Source organism: Hemitrygon akajei, chromosome 19, assembly GCF_048418815.1.
Source record: "Hemitrygon akajei chromosome 19, sHemAka1.3, whole genome shotgun sequence".
Classification (NCBI taxonomy): Eukaryota; Metazoa; Chordata; class Chondrichthyes; order Myliobatiformes; family Dasyatidae; genus Hemitrygon; species Hemitrygon akajei.
The window spans coordinates 20,993,086-21,016,612 of record NC_133142.1 but is presented as its reverse complement, the minus strand read 5'-3'; the positions used below and the strand labels follow the sequence as shown (position 1 = coordinate 21,016,612).

General features: G+C 38.3%; 1 protein-coding gene and 1 pseudogene across 5 annotated transcripts in view; both read right to left on the bottom strand.

Annotated features, from left to right (window-relative positions):
• Nucleotides 1–23,527, bottom strand: part of cacna2d3a (calcium channel, voltage-dependent, alpha 2/delta subunit 3a) — a 782,368-nt gene that overhangs the window by 332,672 nt on the left and 426,169 nt on the right. The gene's annotated exons all lie outside the window — the stretch shown is intronic.
• Nucleotides 5,250–7,212, bottom strand: LOC140742104 (sin3 histone deacetylase corepressor complex component SDS3-like; annotated as a pseudogene).

Here is a 23,527-nt window from a genome sequence, read left to right as displayed (position 1 = left end):
TTTGTAAAAAATGTTAACATACAGTAAGTTTCGAAGTAACTAATGCACAATTTTACCGGCCTCAATGTTCATTTGTAATAGCACAACTTATAACATATTTGCCCAAACTTCCTTCAGAGTTGATAGCCACTACCTGGATTGGCTGGGCTGCTGGTGATTTACCGTTGTAATTTGTCCTGCGTTCCTCTTGATGGCAGTAATAGAGTATAACTACGTTTCATTTGGGATTTTAAAAAACGCACATAAGAAATTGAAATTACAAATGTACTCGTGGAGATTCCTGCAAAACGTAGAACAGTCATCCATTCTCCAGGGGTCTGGGAGCTCTTCAACTAATGGCAGAATTCATTTAACCTCATATTGAAAGTGTTTTTAAAAAACATCTCAGAGAGTTACTAAGTTACTAAATTCTCTCTGAACATCTATTAAGAATGCTCCTTATATTAATTAGCTTGGTGGTTATGGAACCTGTTTACATTATAAATGTCAATGACAAGCATTTTGTGATGAACTACAATTAACTTCTAATGATTTATCATTTGGCATGGAAATTTCAATGCATTCTGACACTTACAGTGTTTATTATGGTTACTAGTCATTGATGTGTCAAAGACTTTGATTTAATTTACTACATAAAATAAAAAAAAAGCCTAATCATTGGTGAGACTGAATTCATTTGCAAAAAGATAATTGCAGTTGTTACAGGGTGCTGTCAGATGACAACTTTCATAATCTCCTGTCACTTCTGGAATAAATAATGGATTTGTATGGCTCCAACAGAAACAGCTCCAGTTTACCTTTGAAAGTTTTTTGATTCGGTTGGTGTCTAAAGTAAATAGAAAGATACACGACTATCGTTTACCTAACTAAGCTCTATTGTTGCAAACCTATCAACCTGCCGTATCTAGCTGCAACGGTAAAACAAACCACAACGAGATGATTTGTGCAATATTCAGTTTATTGCAGCTACAAGAAAAGCAAAAAAAAATACTGCAGGCATTCGAGTTTTGATGTATCTTTCATATATAATACATTTTATGTTACATTAAATATTTACTATAACAGGATGCAGTGTGCCAGAACAATAAAAATACCCATGTTATATTTGCTATTGCAGTTGACATGCATTGCTTATTTTAGTTATTCATAATGCATTAACAAGGTTAAAGAAATCCTTGGTGGTAACTTTTCACAATGGTTTTTCTCATCATCTGACAGTTTCAGCAAAGAGCCACATCACTCCTGGAAAAACACTTATAACCGTCCTGCTGTCTCTAGTTTGTCCATGCCAAATCACTAGTCATGTACAGAGTTTTCATGGAACAGGTGCAATAAACTCAAAAATTTCTACAGATGTACTGTGGAGATCATTCTAACTGGCTGCATCACTGTCTGGTTTGGGGGTGGGGGGGGGGGGAGGTACTGCACAGGATGGAAAGAAGCTGCAGAAATTTGTGAACTCAGTCAGCCTCATCATGGGCACAAGCCTCTGTAGCATCCTGGACATCTTCAAGGAGTGATGTCTCAAAAAGGTAGCACCCATCATTAAGGACCCTCATTACTACCCAGGACATGCCCTCTTCTCTTGCTACCATCAGGAAGAAGGCACACACTCAGTAATTCGGGAACAGATTCTTCCCCTCTGCCATCAGATTTCTGAAAGGACATTGAACCCATGAACATTACCTCACTACTTATTTTTGTACTACTAATTTATCTATCTATATATATATATACTTTATGTAATTCACAGTTTTTATTATTAGTTATTTCAATGTATTGCTGCTGCATAACAACAAATTTCACAATATATGCCAGTAATATTAAACCTGATTCTGTTGTAAAATGACCTTTGTACACCTCTATTTCCATAAACTCTCTTCCAGGGCTTTTTTGGCTATCCTATCCAAGTTACCGCAGGTAGAAGCTCTATGGATTTCCCATTCCATACATAACTCTGAGTTGTACGTCAGCTGATGATGAAGTAATAGGTTGCTTACAAGATATTTGCAAGAAAATTTCTTTAACATCTTTCATAAGTGCTGCTTAAATAAAATAAACAATATGAAGGCTGAATATAAAAATGGAACATATCTTTAACGGCTACAAATTTAAGCTACTTACAAACTAAGCTTGCTCTGCAATACTCTGAAAATATTTCTCTTGATCACATGGGGTCAAAATCTATCTTGTTCTCTAATGTCCTTCAGAGAAGAAAATCTGCCATCCCACTCTTGTCTGTACCCACTGAAGCAGATGGCTCTTAATGCCCCCTTTGCACAGGGGTGGCTAGGGATAGACGAGAAATGCCAGCATTTCCAGCAACTTTCACAACTTGTGGATGAATAAAAATGAGATGAAGATGACCTTGTATAGTACTATCGTACACTCTCTTCAGGCTGGCCATGCCAAAATCACTTGTCAATACAGACAGCAATTGGCAGGACAGGTACAATGAACTTTTGACACTTCTATCTCATAGTAGCCATCATGAAAACAAACTTCATCCTCCTAAATGCTATACAGACAACCATGTGGTCAGACACGGAGTTTAATAGCCTAGTCTATACTCGGTGAAGAGCCCACTACAAACGTACAGCAAGTCCTATGGAGGGTAAGGTTATTTCCCAGCACTACTGCTGACTCAGGAATGTAATCTTTAAACAACTCTCTGACAGTGGTGTCTGAAAAGAGGATGCTGTCCAAGTTGCATGCCATCTTGGACAATGACTCCCATCCACTCCATAATGTACTGGTTAGGCACAGGAGTACATTCAGCCAGAGACTCATTCCACCGAGATGTAACACTGAGCATCATAGGAAGTCATTCCTGCCTGTGGCCATCAAACTTTACAACTCCTCCCTCGGAGTGTCAGACGCCCTGAGCCAATAGGCTGGTCCTGGACTTATTTCCACTGGGCATGATTAACATCATTATTTAATTATTTATGGTTTTATATTCCTATATTTCTTCACTATTCTTGGTTGGTGCGGCTGTAACGAAACCCAATTTCCCTCGGGATCAATAAAGTATGTCTGTCTGTCTGTCTGTCTGAAAAACTGCAAGTCTCACATAAGCAGAGACCAAGAAACCTAAACCACAAGATGTAAACGTTTAGTAAAAACAAGTAAATAATTCCATTGTGCAAGTACGTATTGTAGAATATGCTATACCCTCACATACAAAGTTCACATTCCTAAGGGTTGCACTATGCTCTGTTTGAAGTAAAATTATTTTCTTTGAAGTAAATAATTTAAGTCTGCAGCTCCACTCCATTTGGTATAATCTATCATAATTTCATGCATTTCTCAATACGACTGAGAATTGTGCAATTTTCTAGGTGACAAATTTCATATAACCTAGGGGAAACTAGAAGCTATGAACAGTTCCTGCTGTGATCTTCACCTCACAATGTTTTAGATACTATCATATTAATGCACGAGAAATTAGGTTACAGGCTAACAGGATTATAGTCAGAAAAATTAATTTGTTCATACTTATAGAGTTTGTAGTTAAGTTGTGGTGGGGAAGAGGGCCATCTAAGGGAAAGAGCCAGAATTTTTTTTTTATCTGAGAGTGTCTTTAACTTAAAGGGATAGTTTCCATCTGAGATTCATAGAACTAGTGTATCAAGCTCTGCTACATCTCTCTACAGCAATAACGGAGTGAAAGAAATCAGAATCAGAATCAGACTTTAATCGCCAAGTACCTATGCACATACAAGGAATTTACTTCCGGCAGATGTTGTCTCTCTGCTCATAACAATAATAATGATAAATATAAATGAAAATATAGATTATACATACAGGTAGTAATCCAAGTAATAGTTAGCTGACAGTTAACCGGCAGTTAACTGTTCAGCCAAGTGACCGCAGTAGGGAAAAACTTCTCCAGTGCCTATTAGTCTTAGTCTGGAGGGATCTGAAGCGCCTACCAGACGGAAGCAGATCAAACAGTCCGTGCGCAGGATGGGAGGAGTCCTTTATGATGTTCCCCGCCCTCTTCTTCAACCTGGAAGAGTACAGGTCCACAATAGAGGGCAGGGAGGCTCCAATAATGCGCTCGGCAGTCCTCACTGTGCGCTGTAGTCTGGTTCTATCCTGCTTGGTGGCGGCTCCAAACCACACAATGATGGAGGTACACAGGACAGACTCAATGACTGCAGTGTAGAACTGCAGCAGCAATTCCTGAGGCAGACCGTATTTCCTCAAGAGCCGCAGGAAATACATCCACTGCTGAGCCTTCTTCAGGATGGAGCTGAATGGGAGTGAACTGGGTAATACTTCAGATAGGTAAGAAAGATCAAGTAATTTAACCTGGTGTTGGGACCATAACTTGTCAGAGGGATGAATTGTCAAAAGAGATTAAGTCATTGGATACTCTGGAAAGCAAGAGAGTGCTTAGGTAACAGGTACAAGTCTATTCCTCCGGCAAAAGAGAGCAAATGTTTCAGATAAGCTTTGTAACAAACAGCTTCCTGAGAGGAGAGGTATGGGCTTTGCTGTGAATGTTTAGAGCAGTGTTTATCAAACTGGGGTTCCACGAGAGATCGTGATTAAATAACATAAACACCAATTTTTGAACTTCGCGTAACACGCAATGCTAGCACGCGCAGTGGTGGGCAGTGACCGAGCAGCCCGTTAGAGGTCTCTCAGCCCAGTGTGGCAGCGTGCAATCGGACTGTGCTTATTTGGTTGAGTCTATTCTGAGTTTTTGATGCTGTTGTGTACGTGGCCTGGTTACACAACAATGCTATTAATAACAACGCTGCGCGCGGCACACACGTACAGATCAATACATGCCTAATAGCGCATGCTCAATATGTGCCCATTCAACAACATGTTACTAAAAATAAAGTAGTCCCTTATTATACTATAGGCTATACACTACACTCCTTCCCTTTTATTTTAGTAGTGTACCAACTGTTTTTTTAACTGGGGCATTATGCTAAACAAATATGTTTACCCTTAACATACAAACACCTACCATTTGTTTACTTAGCAACTTAATAATATCAAATTATAACAAAGTAACGTAATAATATCAAATTATAACAAGCTTTTTTTTAATTTGTCTAAGACCCATTTATAACTCAAGTCTCTGGGGGGGGGGGGTCTTCTCTGCCTCCCAGGTAATATCTGTCAATAACTTGTTTGTTTCAATACAGATTTCCATACAGAAGTCATGAAAAGTTGACCTCTGAGCATAGGGAGTTAAGACGATGTGCGCCTCCAACTTGCTAAGAGTTCTAGGCAGCAGAGCGTCTCTGTATAATGCAGACTCCTCTGTGCAGCTGTCCTAGATATATACGCATCTTTAGGCTATCACTTGTCTTCCTTACCCATATCTCATTTGATCCAACTGAGCTAATTACACAGCCAATCTTCGTATTCTCCTTAGATTCCAAATAGATAGTCTGACCTTTATGATACCATCTCTCATTGTAATATTACTTTACATCTTCTATTCGTGCTTCATATCTTTGTGCTGATGATTCAGCCGGAGTGCTGGGAAGATGCTCAGGAGAAGACGGAGATGCTGTCACTTTTTGTGGAACACATCATTTTGGGAGTTAAAGAAATACATGATAAATTGGAGGACAATGTTGCATTCTACGCTGGTCAACTTGCAAAGAGTTTGAACAGTAACTCTGACGTGAGATCCCGAGGGCTCTTTCGAGCTGTGATTCAAGTCCTCAGGGACTGTAAAAATAGTGCAGGATGTCTGTTCTTCAGGTATGATCTGAAAGAATGTGCAATTTGCTTACGAGAACTAAATGATCCCATCCTGCTTCCATGTGATCATCTTTATTGTTTAAAATGTATAAAGCAGTGGCTTGAATCAGGACGACTGCCCACTGTGCTGTACTTTTCTAGATGATGATTATGTACCAGCGGTAACAGAAGAAATAAGTGAAGCTGTAGCAAAATTAGTCATATTTCGCAAGAGGTGTGATGTATTTTTCGTAGCTTCGGTTTCCATGGTCTGCTTCAAAGATGACTTGCCACCAACAAAAGAAGTGGTTGGTGATCTGCTGTCTCTGCTAGTTATTCAAAAGTCGAGGCAATCCAATGACTCACAGATAGATCAGTACTTTACCAGTAATCTTTCACCATTTGATGAAGCAGTTGATCGAAATCCTGTTGTTCGTTCCATTGTTCTTAAGCTGCTGTTAAAGTACAGTTTTGCTGATTTTAAGGATTACCTGCAGTGCTATCTGTCTGGCTCGAGAGGGAGAATTCCTTCAGGTGCACATTCAGCACAAGTGTGAAAATACAACAATAGAAACCTTACAGTTTATTGCCAGAATTCACCTCTATTTTGATTCTATTTCCCAACTTCTTTGTGAAAAACAAGACAGATTGGCTTAGGATTCAAAATACGTACCTGCAAAACAAACTTTCCTGCAAAGGATTAAGTGTATGATTCTCAATGGAGGAAATGATTGGTTCGAGATTTACCTTGTGCAAAAGCTGTTCTGCTTGAATGGAGATGCTGGTCTTTTTGGAGATTTAAGCTTATTGCGAGTTCGCAGATCTTCCATTGTCTGTTCATCTGTTAACAAGTAATTTAACTGTGCAGATGCAGGTTTTTGTCCTTTGTCTGTAATTGGAGCAGGGTCATTAGGTCTCCTCCTTAGTTTCCTAATCATTATTGGCTTTACCTCTATAGAATCTCCTGTGAGTTCCATTGTTAGCTTCTCATTCTCAATCATCTTTTTCTTTTCTTCTACCTCAATCTTTTTATCTTCAAATTCCCTCACTGCTGCTTTCTTCTCTTTAATATAACTCATTTCCACTTGTACTGTCTCCAGTTGCAGAAAAAGCTCTGCATTTCGTATTCCTTCCTTGGATTGTTGATCTAGTTTCTTCATCCTGTTCTGATACTCCTGCAAAATGCCTTCCTCTAACTGCTGTAGCTGTCTTTTGAGAGATGTCAATTTCTTCTGGTACATCTGCTCTTTTACTTCCAGGTAGTCTTCATCATCCCCGCAAACTCCTGATGAAGCACAGTTGTTGGTGTGCAATCTTCAACGTGTTGAACCCAGGGTAGACTTATTGCTTATTGGCAATATCTGTCTCCCTTGAATCCTCTGTATTTTCATCTGAGTCGCAGCCATGGATACTGCGTTCGTCCTCATCGTCGACACTGTCTAGTTCCTCCTCATCGTTGTAATAGTCGACAATGGGTGAGAGGTGAGCTGCAGACATTTTCCCCACCGAGCTGCCCTCCTTTGTTGACACATCTAGTGCCATTCACGCCCCAGCAACGTTGGTCCTCCAATTTTCAGTAGGTAGAGGTTCAGCTGCTGTGTTTTGTCTCGGTATGTCACAGTCACATTAATTTTACCTTTGGGATGCACTTTCTGTCCTGTGTAAGTCTTTAGCAGTAGTTTAGTTCGTTTCAGAGGTATGTGAGAAAACAGTCGCTTGTAGTCGCGTACAGAGATCACTGTTAAAGCTGAGCCTGCGTCCAACTCCATTTTCAGTCTCACGCCTGCCACTTGTGGAGTGATCCTTATTACTCTTCGATCATCTGTCTCTTTCGCGCTGTGAAGTTGTAGACGAGACAATTCACTTTCGTCTGTCATTTTCATCAGAACTGCTTTCTTCCATTTTGTGTACATTGTTGTGCTTTCCTTTCTGGAGACTCTTGTTTTGGTGTATTTTGTCCTTTTTCTGTTGTTTACTAGCTTTGCGTACTCTGCCAATGTGGCCCTGTTTGCCACAGTTTCTGCATTCTTTGTCTTTAAACCAACAGTCATCAGGGTCATGTGACATGTTCCCACAACGGTAACATTTCTTTCCTTCATTTCTGTTCAGTGACATTTTATTCATAGCATATTCCAGAGATTTTTGTTGTATCTCTGAAGCACCCCGTGCTGCTGTTTCCATTGATATTGCAATGATCAGCGCCTTCTCTAATGTAAGGTCTTTTTCACCCAGTAACTTCCTCTGTGTGGTTCACAGTGCATGCCACACACTAATCTGGAAATGCTTTCACTTTTGCTCTGATTCTGTTTGTGGAATTTAAATCTTTCAGCAATGACCACTGGTCTGGGGTTTAAATGCTGTTGGAGAGTGTCTACTATTTGCTTGAACGTTTTGTCAGCTGGCTTTTCGGGGGTTAACAAGCTCTGTAACAGCTCGTCTGTTTTTTCTCCCATAACACTGAGTAAGACACTGGCTTTCTTTTCATCATTAACACTGTTAACATCACAATATAACTCTACTCTTTCAATGTAAGTTACCCAGTCTTCAATGCCACTATCAAATGCTGTAATTGTTCCAATCATTGCCATCTTTGTTATGTTAATTTAACCCCATTTCCCCCTTGTTTTCTTTTTGACTCATGTGTCCTTTTTGCTAGCGCCACGAGCGCACTCTGTCTAGATGAGTGTGCCACTCCTTTTTATCTCCGTTCTGGGGCAGGCAGACCCTCAGTCCCTGGGGGTCAACGCCGGCTATAGTCTCGCTCAGACGTGCTGTGGCTCTGACTGTGTCTCTTGGTCTCCTGATGTTCCCAACCCCGGCTGTGCTCCCGCTTCCTATCAGACTCGCGGCCTCGCTCTGCCTCCTTCTCCCACTTCTTGGCTCATTCCTTGCGCTCTTCTTCCGAGTGTCATTATCAACTAAAACATGGTGTTCCGATACGATGTAGGTTCATTAACCTTGTCGCCAATTTGTTGTGTATGTGGCCTGGTTACACAACAATGCTATTAATAACAACGCTGGTGATGGTGCTAAGTTTCATGGTTTTTTACTGGTATAATATGAACTCGGCATACATGTACAGATCAATATGCACCTAATAGCGCATTCAACGACGTGTTACTAAAACATAAAGTAGTCCCTTATTATACTGTGGGCTATACGGTACAGATGCAAGATAACGGAGGCCGTTGATAATTGGTGAGTTCTGTATGGCACGGAGAGGAGGACGGTAAGCTGATGAGGAGTGTGAAGTGCATTTTCCGAGCATTGAATGGATTCGCCTTACTTGGGCTGTGACGTCAGCCTCTCCTCCTGAATTACTTCCCCTAACTTCCCCTTACACTTCACTGGCTGACTTATGGGAGCGAACAAACTCTACTGGTGTAGTAGAAAATTGGAGGGAAATTTTCTTTCTAAATAAGGAACTTTTCTGCGTCAGAGGAACTGTGTTGGCATCTATACTGATGGTGCTCCATCAACGGTTGGCTCCATGAGAGGCTTTGTTCCTCCCTCAAAAAATGAAAATCCTAGTGTTATCACAATACACTGCTTTCTTCACAGAGAGGCACTGATGTCAAAAACTCTTGGAGATGAAATGAAAGTTTTGAATGATGCTACAAAAATGGTTAACTTTATTAAACAAAGGCCAGTTCACTCAAGAATGTTTTAAAAAACTGTGTAAAACCCCTGGACAAAGAGCACACCAATCTCCTGCAGAATACAGAAATCTACTGGCGTAGCAGAGGGAGAGTTCCCAACAGGTTATTTGAACTGTAAGATAAATTTGCAAGAATACTTTCAAGAAAATAGTAGGCCAGGTTTTGCTGAGTGCTTTGAAGGTGAACAATGGCTGCAGAAACTAGCCTACTTAGCAGACATTTTTCATCATAGGAACCAGTTGAACAAGTCTCTGCAAAGCCCTGGAGAAAATGTTTTGACTTCAAGTGACAAGATACTTGGATTTAAAAGCAAAGTGAATCTTTAGAAAATTAATTTTGCAAAAGGAAATGTTAAAATCTTTCCACTGCTGCTTGGGCTTGAGAGTGAGGAAGGATATCTGAAGGTCTTGAGCCTTTTTGAAAACCACCTGGAAGAATGGCAGAGCAAAATTGAACAGTATTTTCCTCCCTTTCAACACAAGTGTATGACTTTGTCTGAACCTTCTGCTCAGCTTGAGAACTTAACTTTGAGAGAAGAGAAGTAGCTTTGTGAGCGGAAGTCTCATGGTGCACTCAAGCAGAGATTTACTGGCTTGCTCCTGCCCCTGGATAATTTCTGGATTTCTGTGAGGTAAGAGTCTCTTGCTGTTCATAGGAAAACAATACACATTTTGCTGCAGTTTTCAACTTCTTACATGTGTGAGCAAGCTTTTTCTTGTTTCACAAGCATCAAGAGCAAGGATAGAAATTGTCTCATTTCAGTTGAAGGTGGAATTTGTGCGTGCTTATCTTAAGTTGGACCCAGAATTGAGTATTTGTGCAGCAAAAAACAGTTTCACATGCTAGGCCTATATTTGAGCCTGATCATGTCACTTAGTAAGAAAATATTTTTTCCAAGTTTTGTATAAAATCGTGTCTTAAGCTATATTTTTATTCATATTGCTTTGGCTTATGGTTTTTAGTTATTTTACTATTCAATGTTGTCAATAAATTTAAGTAAAATCAATTTACAATCTGTATTTAAATTAAATCTACTGAATTTACCGTCAGGAAAATTAAATCCCATTTTGGCTGAAGCCAGTTATTTATCAGAAATTTATTATGTTTGCCTTATGAGTTTTTAAAATTTATGAAAGGGAAAGAAAGAGCTTAATTTCAAGAAAGGTAAGCTAAGCTTGATTACCTGTTTTAGTTTCCAAGAAAGGATGGCTAAAAATTCATTCTCTACTCAAAAGAGCATTGACAATTATTTTTGGATTATTCTATCTCCAACTTACTGATCGTGCTAATGTACTGTGATCTGTAGATATAATAATTTTTATGCAGGGGTTGCCTGAGACCTGAAAATTATTTCAAAAGTTCTTCAAGGGCAAAAAAAGTTGAGAAAGGCTGGTTTAGAGAGAGGAGATACCTCCCCCAAATGAATTAAATGGAACTTCTAAAGGGAGAGGAATACTCAAATATGGCAGTCATTGGCTTCAAATTCCTCCTGAATAGGAGGAAGATGGGCACAAGTTGAAAGTGAAATCAGAGGCAGTAACAAAAAGCTGGAAAACAGCCGTTTGCGAAAGTAGCAAAATAACTGACAGAATGTGCAAGGATGTGTTGAAAAGTGTGATGGCAGTTTTGAGTGTATACTTGATAAACTCACCAAAGTTCAAAATTCAAAGTAAGCTTATTATCAAAGTGCAAATATGTCGCCATATACAACTCTGAGATTCAATTTCTTGCATGCATTCTCAAGAAGTACAAAGAAACAACTAAAAAACAATAATAGTTCATAAATAAATAAGCAGTAAGTATCAGGAACATGAGAAGAGTCCTTGAAAGTGAGTGTTGGGGTAAGTGAAGCCGTGTGAAGTCACCACCACTGGTTCAAGAGCCTAATGATTGACGCCTAATGAACTGTTCTTGAACTTGGTTGTGTGGGTCCTGAGGCTGCTTTACGTCCTTCCTGATGGCAGCAGCTAGAGGAGAGCATGGCCTGGATGGTGGGCATCTCTGATGATGGATCCTGCTTTCCAGCAATAGTACTCCATGTAGATGTGCTCACTGGTAGGGAAGGCTTTACCTGTGATGGACTGGGCTGTATCCACTCTTTCCTAGCCTTTTCTGTTTCCATACAATGGTGTGAATCAACCAGCCAATGTGCTCTCCACTGCACATCTACAGAAGTTTGTCAAAGTTTTAGATGACATGCCGAATATATGCAAACTTCTAAGTAAAGGCGCTACAGTGCTTTCTTCAAAATGCCACTTGAGTGTTGACCCAGGACAGATCCTCTGAAATGATAACACTGAGAAATTTAAAGCTGTTGATCCTCTCCACCTGTGATTCCTGAAAGAGGACTGGTTCATGGTCCTCCAATTTCCTCCTCCTGAAGCCAATAATCAGCTCCTTGTTCTTGCTGACATTGAGTGAGAAGTTGTTGTGGCATCACTCAGCCAGATTTTCAATCTCCCTCCTATATGCTGATTCGTCACTAACAAGTCTATTTAGCAGCTAAAACCAAAGTTGAAGAAGAACCAATAATCTGGCATATGGAGCATACGTGAATGCCCTGCTTTCAACGGATAATATTAAGAAAGTGTAGAGACAGATAAAAATCAAATATGTATATGTAAATGGGCAGGGACGTTGGTACATTTTACATTATTTCTTACATGTAGAGCAGATAGCTCATGAGAGCATGCTGAACAAGACACGAGCAAAATACTAATGAAACAAAATAATTTAAGGCCATGCAGGGAATTAGAAGTCACCTTGGTGCCATTAGAATGGCCTTGAGAGAAATAACTTGGCACTGTTGCTATTCCACCAGGCAAAACCTCAACAGCTTCAAAAATAACTATTATTTTTAATAAGCAGTTGTGGCTATCTTTTCCATAATTGGAACAGGAGATGCCAGCTCTCGCTGGGGCAATATGGTCGGGTATTCTTCCCTCTCTGCTTTGCAGCCACTACGTAAGTAAGGCACATCAATCAATGCCTGCATGCCTTGTCCGAGTCTGCATGCCTATCACAGCAAGAAGTTGTCTGAAGTTAATACGAAGGACATCCCCGATTGTTGACTAAGCGACTAGCTGTTATTAGTGTAGTCACTATTACTAAGGAGAGGGTGCTTGGGCAGCTGAAAACTCATCAGTGCTGCAGCTCCACAAATTAATGGCCACTTGTCATGAGTATGAATTATTAAAAGTTGGACTTGGGGAACTTGAGAAGACTCCAATATATAATCCATTGATTGGACTGCATCACACTGCAGATGACACTATCATAATTATAATAAGCACACATTACAGAAAAAAAGCAAACTACGCATTGTACAGAGTGTGTGTTATATTTTAGATGTCCCTTTTTCAAATATCGTGCATGGAAAGTGTACCACAGTCCATATTCATTGGATCTCATGGATCTGCAAACTCTGTATAGTACTTTCAGTTTACAAGCTCTCTTAGCAGACAGTGACTGCAAAATTCCACTCCTTATTACATCAAGATCAGTATGGCTCCAGAACCAGCATGGAAAACTTCACTCATCTCAACTCCAATCTATTAAACAACCTATGGACTCACTTTCAAGGTCTCTACAACTCATGTCCTCAATACTGTTACTTATTTATTATTATTTTATGGAAATTTATTTTTCCTCAGCTGAAGCTGGTGAAACCTGAGGTATGGGCATAGCCAAGTACGCTCATTTCTCAATTGCTCGGAACCTTCAGACTATTCCAGCAGTGTTTAGTGTTGTCCCTTCCTGAAGATTTATGTAGAGATTGCTGTGTAGGCCTATTGTTTAATGCTATTGTGCAGTGCCTTTGGGATGACATCTGTTGTAGATATCACTATTGGGACAATGAATACCATGTTCAAGTTCCAAAGTCTTTCAATTTCCTCTTTCAATTCAGCATATTTCTGGTGGGTTTTTTTACTTATTGACCCTGTAATGTGTTGGATTGTTTCTGGTTTCTCTTGACATTTTCTACACTCATCCTAAATGTGTTGTTTTTTCATTATGTATTTTTGATAAATTCTTGTGGTAACTACTTAGTCTTGTATTGCCACAAGGAGCCCTTCTGCTTCTGGGAAGAGGCCTCCAACTCTCAGCCAGGTGTTTGATGCTTCCTTGTCAACATCTCATCTGCTCAGATCGGGGGGATGTCTTCCATGGAGGGTCATGCTCTTCCATTGGTTCTTCAATAGTGATAATTCCATCACTAAGATCATTACTTATAACATATTTTCTGAAACAAGTTGTGGTGAACTATCCCCATAGATAGCGAGGAGGCAGGCGGAGGTGAGGCCAGTTGGGGGGATGAGCTGTGATGGGGAATTGCAAGGCGCAACGTGTTTGAAACAGGGTTGCAGACAGGAGTTTGTGTCCCTGCCAGAGATGGAGTGAGCAATTTGGAGAAAGAGTCAATGTGGAAGTGTTTCGATGCCTGTCCGTCTAACCCGGGTGCGAGGTTGGATTGCTCCAAGCTCTGAATCTATTTGATGAGATCGAGAATGGCTTCGGACTGGGAGGCCCAAGTGTATCACAGTGCCAGGGTCCAGGTCCTGAAGCAAAGCACTACATGGTGCTTGGACAATTTAAACGCAGGCACAGTTAGTCTGGAAGCCCAGGTTTCAGGAACAGAGGCGACAGTCGGGCTGATTTTGCTTGCTGTCCCGCAAATGTTCCTTCCTTTATCCGCAGCGACAGGGCTGTGGACTGATCCAGCTGCCATGTACTTTTGTCCTGCTGGAGTGATGAACTGAGACTGAGGTTTGGACCTACTCCGACTGCTCCAGGAGTGGATCTGTGACTCAATCTGGTTTGGAAGACTTGCTACTATTGTTTGCATGATTTGTATCTTTTTTTCTCCCTCTTTCTCTGCCCAGTGGTTTTTGGTCTTTCTTCTTTTTTAAATTAGGTTATTTGGGTTTCTTGCTTTGTGGCTGCCTGTAAGCAGACATATCTCAAGCTATATAATTTATACATTTGTTGATAATAAATTTGCTTTGAAGTTCTTCATTTTTCTGGGATGTGCTCTCATTTAAGTTTAGTGGTGTGTACTTCTTATCAGAATTGCATATGCTTGCAAGGAGTGCTGAATCCTGTTTTCATTGATGAAATTATATCCTTAGAAGTTTTATCTGACTGTTGTGTAGATTTTTAAAGTCTGTTATTCCTAATCCTCCTTCTGTTCTAGGTAGTGCTAACCTAAGCATTGGAGTGTACACAATGTTTTCTGAAATTTGTCATTTCAGTTCTTATTTTCCTATGTAAATTTTCCAGATCAGTTTCGGAGCAACATTTTATGCCAAAAGACTGTGTTAACATTGGTACCGCTCTGTTCAGCTCTGTTTGGCAGAACTTTTAAACCTTGAAGCAAATTCTGTCAAAAGTTTTCACTTTATTGTACTGTGATCTATCTTCTTTGCTTGTTGATATCCCAGGTACTTACTGTATATGTTTCATATTCATCCATCGGTTATATCGCATCCTGTTGCCCGGTTTTGTATTCCATTAGCTCCTTTGCACCTTTCTTTATGGTTAATTTATCCAGTCCAAAGTTCATGTCCATAGCTTTCGAAAATAGTTTTGTTATTTGAATTAACTGCTTTAGTTTTACTGATGGAGCACTTAATTTCAAATCATCCATGTATAGAAGGTGTGTCAAGGTATAATTCCTTTCATTGTTTCTGATTTGATACCCAATTTTCATCCGATTCAGTAAATTAGAAAGTGGGTTTAAAGCTAGACAGAAGCATAGTGGACTTAGAGAATTGCCCTGGAAAATGCCTTGGTTTATTTTGATAACAGTGGTTGTTCTTTTTTGGTTGTTAATAAGATTGGGCGATAGTACACTAATGCTTCATCAGATGTTGAAGGAATTTCGCAAGTATTGAGTATAGCTTATATATATATTAAGACCTTTTATTAACCAAGAGTGTGGGACAGAGTCAAATGCTTTTTGTAGCCAACAGAGCAACATGAAAGATTACTGCTTTTCCGCTAGACTTGACTTAGAATTACAGAATCTATTATCAGTTGTTCTTTACATCCTTTCAGACCATTGCAGCATCCTCTCTGCTCTTCTGTAAGTATACTGTGTTTATCTAAGTAAGTGGTGATCAGTTGCAAGATAAATGAAGTTAAAATTTTACATACAGTTTGTGTGTCTTTTTATTATTATTAAAATATTATTATTTCTATCTTGAAATTACACAGTTTGACTTCTTACGAACATTGGTTGTTAGTCCATCTTGGTTTGTGTGTAGTTTTTCATTGATTCTATTGTATTTCTTTGTAACTACTGCAGATGCCCGCAGGAAAATGAATCTCACGTTAGCATATACTGACATATATGTGCCTTAATAATAAATTTACCTTGAACTTTGAACTTCAATGTTAGCATGCAGATTTTATTCCTGTTTTGGAATTGGTCCTGACTGAGCCTAATGCTATTGGAAATACACAGACCGTGACATTGATCACAGTACAGTGTAGATATAAACAACGCTATTTTTCAGCACAATGCACCAGCTGGGTCACCTCTCTTTACCTTGGTGATCTGAACACACATTCAGGAGCAGATCTTGCAATATGAATGCAGTTTTAAAAGATGATAATATATATCAGGATTGATTTCTACTCTAAATCGCTTTGACTTTACAAGTATTTGGTGGTTTCCAAAATCCACAAGAAGTGATGCATCAGATGCAGGGAGACTGTGTTCGAATTCAAGGTTTCTATAAAGATCAGCTGCTACTAGAGGGGAATGCATGCAAAGATTTTACCTTTCTAGTAGGAGAACAAACAAGAGCTGCACTCCAAACTGGGTACGCCAGTCGCTGAGGGAGCAGGAGAATGGGGAGAAAGGGGACACAATGGGAGACCATTTATGCTCATGGGTGTGGAACCAACTCTCCTACCAGAACCTCTATGACTAACAGACAGACGGGAAAAAGCCTGTATTTCAGGGGGAAACAAATTCAGCCATCTAGTCTAGTGCAACAAGTATGATGAGGACCACAATGTTGATGGCTAGCAAGGTGATCAGGGTCATGCTTGTGTTGGGATTTGTCCGGAATAGAGCTGGTGATATTCCCAATATTTACACTAGCTGTGATATGGTAGTACTTGCAACTTCCTGCATTTGCTCTATCCATCATTCCTTAAGGAAATGCACTAATGCTCTCTGTTCAAGTTTTCTTTTGCACAAGCTGAACCAGCCGAAGTAACTTACTTATAATGTCCAAACACTTCCTAAAAGTGTGGTGTGCCATTGAGAGCACAGACATCATTATGAAGGGCCAAATGTCCATTCTGGACATACCTCAAAATCTATATCATCACGAGGGATGAATGAATCCTTGTCACAGCTGTATGAATAGGTTCAGAAGAAGGACAAGTGGAGTCGGTGGAAGAGAAAGAAAAGAAAGGCAGGGACAACTTGAGCAATCACTTTCTGTGCACATTACAATTTGCCTATTGCCACAAAAGGTCTACAGCAGATGCAATCTCAATGGTTCTTCACATGGCCTTAGACCACCTGGACAATACAAACACCTATGTCAGGATGCTGTTTGTTGACTATAGCTCAGCATTTAACTCCATCATTCCCACCATCCTGATTCATAAGATACAGGACTTGGGCCTCTGTACCTCCCTCTGCAACTGGATCCTTGACTTCCTAACGGGAAGACCACAATCTGTGCAAATTGGTGACACTACCTCTTCCTTACTGACGATCAACACTAGCGCACTTCAGGGATGTGTGCTTAGCCCACTGCTCTACTCTCTCTATACCCATGACTGTGTGGCTAGGTGCAGCTCAAATGCCATCTATTAATTAGCTGGTGGTACAACCATTGTTGGTAGAATCTCAGGTCGAGATGAGAAAATGCATAGGAGTAAGATATACCCTATACATTATATAGAGTTGAGTGGTGTTGCTACAACAACCTGGCACTCAAAGTCAGTAAGACGAAAGAGTTGATTATGGACTTCAGGACTGGTAAGACAAAGGAACAAGAACCAATCCTCGTTGAGGAATCACAAGTGGAGAGAGTGAACAAATTCAAGTTCCTGCGAATTAAGATCTCTGAGGACCTAACCTGGTCCCAACATATTGATGCAGCTATAAAGGCAAGACAGTGGCTATATTTCATTAGGAGTTTGGGAAGATTTGACTCAAAAACTTCTACAGATGTACTGTGGAGAGCATTCTGACAGACTGCATCACTGTCTGGAATGGAGGGGAGTGTCTACTGCACATGATTCAAAGAAGCTACAGAAAGTTGTAAAATTAATCAGCTTCATCTAGGCTCTGTAGTATCCAAGACATCTTCAAGGTGCAGTGCCTCAGAAAGGCAACATCCATTATTAAGGACCCCCATCACCCAGGACATGCCCTAGGGTACAGAAGCCTGAAGGCACACACTCAGTGATTCAAGAACAGCTTCTTCCCCTTTGCCATCCAATTCCTAAACTTTTTAAATATATTTTTTTCTGTTTTTGCACTAGTTTTAACTATTTTTACATAGTGTGGAGCTCGGGGGGGGGGGGGGGGGCATGGTCAACGACCCACCCCAGCATTCCTATTGACCAGCATTATTTATTGTCCTTGTGGTAAAATGCCTTTGTGGGATTATGGTGGGGTATCCAAGTTCACTTATTGTTGCATTTTAGCTTGGGTTATACGGTTATTCGCTTGTGTGTTTGTGGGTCACCCTGACTGTAAACGGGATGCGTGATGATCAGTACGTGACTGAGTGGTTTCTCTCCCTGGAAACAGGCACTTGGCCTGTTTCTGTTCCTGTCACAATAAAACCGGCAGCTGAGCTAAATGAGCTGCTCTTGTCACAACCACAGATTCGACAGCACAACAGATACAGCAACTGCACTTGTGAATATGCACGTATCAGCTAATCATTATTTAATTATGATAGTATTTAACTCTATTCATTCCATCATAGTATTTGTCAAGACTTGGACGTAGACATAGCCACACTTCGTTATCTCCATTCCGCCTTGCCTGAGAAATTGGACTGTCAAGTCAACCGACTGTGAAGACTAGCAGTATTCATTTTACTGAGTTGTTCTTTTCTTTTTTTTAAATTTTTTTAATTAAATTTTCAAATAGGTTACAGAAAGAAAAAAAATTATCAACCCAGCCCCCCTCCCCTTAACCCCTTCCCCCTAACATATCCCTATAGAAAAAAAAGAGAAGAAAAAAGAAAGAAAGAAAGAATGCCTGGATATCGGAAGATCCCCACATGCTCCATGGAGTTCATAATAGCTTTAATATGTATATTTATTTCTTTCCCCAGATAACCAACAATTTTATCTTCGGAGCACCTATATATTTAATCCTATTTTTTGTAAATAAGGGCGCCAAATTTTCAGAAATATTTCATACTTATCTCTTAAATTATAAGTAATTTTTTCAAGTGGAATGCAGCTAAAAATTTCATTCTTCCAACGATCTATACTTAAGTATGAATCCAATTTCCAAGTAACTGCAATAGCCTTTTTGGCTACTGCCAATGCAATTTTTATGAATTCTTTCTGATATTTATTCTGTTACGAATGAGGAGCAACTCTGATGGGCAGAAGGGTACAGAATCACCAATGCCCGCCCCCCCCCCCTTTTGAGAATCGCAAGATCGCTATTATTTTGGGTCTGATACCTAGGAAATGAGAGAGATACACATCATGTCAGTAATGAGAGAGAGACAACGCCAGAATACACAAAGGTGGAATGTCTCCTATTGACAAAGAGAGAGATTGCTGCTATTGTCTCTTGGAGAAGGAATTGTGTATTGAGTACTGTTCTATTCATTGAAACCCCTCAGGGGGCAACCAGAGTGGTCTGGTTGAGGGATTGCATCATCCCAACCTGATTGACATCGGAGACCCCGTGAGTGAGGATAAAAGTAGGGTCTGGGGAACACCCCTCAGACGCACCAGGAGAGACGCTACGAGACCGGTGGGGGCTTGTGTGTGTGTCCACCCTTGCCTGGGTCCTCCACGGAACGGTCTAGCTAAAGGACGGATACGGATCAAGATCGTAAAAGGAAAGTCGGCAAGTTTCTCTCTCTCTCTCTCTCTCTCTCTCTCTCTCTCTCTCTCCAACAATTGCCACACAGTGATCAACAACGACTGCAGCCTGTATGAACTGAACTGAACTTTATATTTCCATCGGACAATTCATTATCCCCTAGACAATGATAGAGCTTATTTCTTATTGATGATTATTATACCCGCACTTTTAGGTTTAGTATTGATGACGTATATTATCTGTATATTTGCATTGATATTATTTTTGTGTATTTTTACTAATAAATACTGTTAAAAATAGTATCATCAGACTTCAACAGATACTCCTATCTTTGCTGGTAAGACACCCAGTTACGGGGTTCGTAACAATTCAACTTGGATTTTGATTTTATCCCTTCAATATTGCCTAGTAAAAATAATGTTGGATTATGTGGAAGTTGTATTCCAATAATTTGTTCCAGTAAAACTCTTAAATTTGTCCAAAAAGGTTGAATTTTAAAACAAGACCAAGTAGAGTGTAAAAAAGTACCAATTTCTTGATTACATCGAAAACATTGATCAGATAAATTTGAGTTTAATCTATTTATTTTTTGTGGTGTAATATATATTTGATGTAAAAAGTTATATTGTACTAATCTTAGTCGAACATTTATTGTATTTGTCATACTGTCAAGACATAATCTTGACCAACTTGTTTCATCAATTTTAATATTCAAATCAGTTTCCCATTTTTGTCTTGACTTATGAATTCCTTGTTTAATTGCCTGTTTTTGAATCAAATTATACATACCAGAAATAAATTTTTAAATTTTTCCTTTATGAATTAAAGTTTCTATTTCATTAGGTTTCGGCAATAACTTTTTTTGACCCAGTTTATCTCTTAAATAAGCCTTTAATTGGAAATAACAGAAAAGAGTGTTATTTGATATTTTATATTTATTCTTTAATTGGTCAAATGACATTAATATACCTCCTTCAAAACAGTCTCCTATATATCTAATCCCTTTGTGAAACCAGTTATATAAAAGTTGATTATCCATTGTAATAGGGATAAGTTTATTTTGAATTAAAGGTCTCTTTGCTAATAAAGATTTCTTTATGTAATCATCAACATTTATCTTATTCCATAAATCAATCAAATGTTTTAGTATAGGAGATTCTTTCTTTTCCCGTATCCATTTAGATTCCCATTTATATATAAAAGCTTCTGGTATATTTTCTCCTATTTTATCTAATTCTATTCTAATCCATGCCGGTTTATCTTCATCAAAAAAAGATGCAATAAATCTAAGTTGATTTGCTTTGTAATAATTCTTAAAATTTGGTAATTGTAACCCTCCTAGGTCAAATTTCCATGTCAATTTTTCCAACGATATTCTTGACATCTTACCTTTCCAAAGGAATTTCCTCACACATTTATTTAACTCTTGAAAAAACTTCTGCGGTAATTGTATTGGTAGTGTTTGGAATAAATATTGTAATCTAGGGAATATATTCATTTTTACAGCATTGGCTCTACCTATTAATGTTATTGGTAACATCATCCATTTATCAAGATGCTCTTGAATTTTTTTCAATAATGGCAAATAATTTATTTTATATAAATTCTTTAAATCATTATCAACTCTTATACCTAAATACTTTATACCATTTATCAGCCATCTAAATTGAGTTATTAATCGACATTGACTATAATCTCCTTTAGTAAGGGGTAGAATTTAACTTTTATCCCAATTTATTTTGTACCCTGATATTTTCCCATATTCTTCCAATCTAGAAGATAATTTACGCAACGAATGCAATGGGTTAGTTAGATAAATCAGAACATCATCAGCAAATAAGTTAATCTTATATTCCTCCTGATTAACTCTGAAACCCATAATATCTGAGTCAGTTCTAATTAATTCAGTTAATGGTACTGTCGCCAACACAAATAAAGCAGGTGATAATGGACAACCTTGTCTAGTTGACCTTGTTAACTGAAATGATGTTGAAATTTGGCCATTTGTCATCACTTTAGCTTTGGGGTTAGTATTTAAGGTTTTAATCCATTTTATAAAAGATACTCCTAATCCATATTTTTCCAATACCTTAAATAAAAAATCCCATTCCAGTCTATCAAATGCTTTTTCTGCATCCAAAGCAACTGCCACACTCATTTCTTCGCTCTTTTGTGCTAAATGAATTATGCTAAGTAACCGAGTTACATTATCTGCCGATTGTCTATTTTTGATAAATCCTGTTTGTTCCATGTGTATTAATTTTGGTAAGTATTTAGATAATCTATTAGATAAAATCTTTGCTATTATTTTATAGTCCGTGTTCAACAAAGAAATAGGTCTATATGATGTTGGCTTTAAAAGATCTCTGTCTTTTTTTTGGCAATACTATTAAAATAGCTGTCGAAAAAGATTCTGGAAGTTTATGCATTCTTTCCGTTTGGTGTATTAGCTCCATAAAAGGAGGAATTAATAAATCTTTAAACTTTTTGTAAAATTCAGGCGGAAAACCATCTTCTCCTGGAGATTTATTACTCTGAAGCGATCCTAGAGCTTCTTCGACCTCTTTTAATGTAAAAGGCACATCTAATCCCTTCTGTTCTTCCGAATTCAATTTTGGGAGAGTTATTTGTGATAAAAACCTTTCTATCTCAACAATATCATTTTGTGATTCTGATTGATACAGTTCAGAATAAAAAAAATTTAAAGTTTCATTGATTTCTAAAAGTTTATAAGTAATTTTATTTACACTTGTTCTAATTGCATTTATCATTTTGGAAGCCTGGTCTGTTTTTAACTGCCAAGCAAGAATCTTGTGTGATCTTTCACCTAGTTCATAATATCTCTGTTTAGTTCTCATAATTGCTTTTTCTGTTCGGTATGTCTGAAGTGTATTATATTGTAGCTTCTTAGTAACAAGTTGTCTTTGTTTTTCTTCTGTCATATATCTTTGAGATTCTTTTTCTAATTTTGTAATCTCTTTTTCCAATTGATCTATTTCTACCATATATTCCTTCTTAATTTTAGAAGTATAACTTATTATCTGACCTCTCAAATATGCCTTCATCGCTTCCCATAATATAAATTTATCATCAACTGAATGTGAATTTGTATCTAAAAAAAACTGAATCTGTTTTTTCATAAAATCACAAAAATCTTGACATTTTAATAATATTGAATTAAATCTCCATCTGTAAATCGATTCCTCCTTATCCATCATTATCATTGTCATTATCAAGGGGGAATGATCTGACAATATTCTTGCTTTATATTCCATATTTTTCACTCTGTCTTGAATATTCGCTGACAGTAGGAAAAAATCTATCCTTGAATAAGTTTTATGTCTATTTGAATAAAATGAATAATCTCTTTCTCTTGGTTTAATTCTTCTCCATATATCAATCAAATTTAAATCTTTCATCAATGATAAAGTTAATTTTGCTACTTTTGGATTTTAACAACCTTTGTTGACCTATCTAAAACTGGGTCTAGACAAAAGTTAAAGTCTCCACCTATTAATATTTTATCGTGTGCGTCAGCCAAATTCAAAAAAGCCTCTTGTATAAATTTTACATCGTTTTCATTTGGTGCATAAATATTCATAAGAGTCCATAGTTCTGAAAAGATTTGACGATGTATAATTACATATCTACCCGCAGAATCAATTAATACATTTTGTATTTTAATTGGTAAAGTTTTGTTGACCAAAATTGCAACTCCCCTCGCTTTTGAATTGAATGAAGCTGCTATAACATTTCCGACCCAATCTCGCTTTAATTTCTGATGTTCTATCTCTGTTAAATGTGTTTCTTGTATAAAAGCTATATCTATTTTCATTTTCTTAATGTATGTTAAAATTCTTTTTCTTTTCACCGGTCCATTAAGCCCATTAACATTAAAACTTTAAAAATTCAGTAAATTAGTCATTATTTTTAACGGGGTTACTCCAGTTTATAATAATATAAAATATTTCAACTCTCATAGTACCTTGGGGAATTATTCTAAAATTCTCCATGTTGCTATGTGTCTCCCCTCTGATCTTCCAGGCAAAGAAAGAAAGATAAAAGAAAAATAGATTATAAAGAAAAAAAAACAAAAAACACC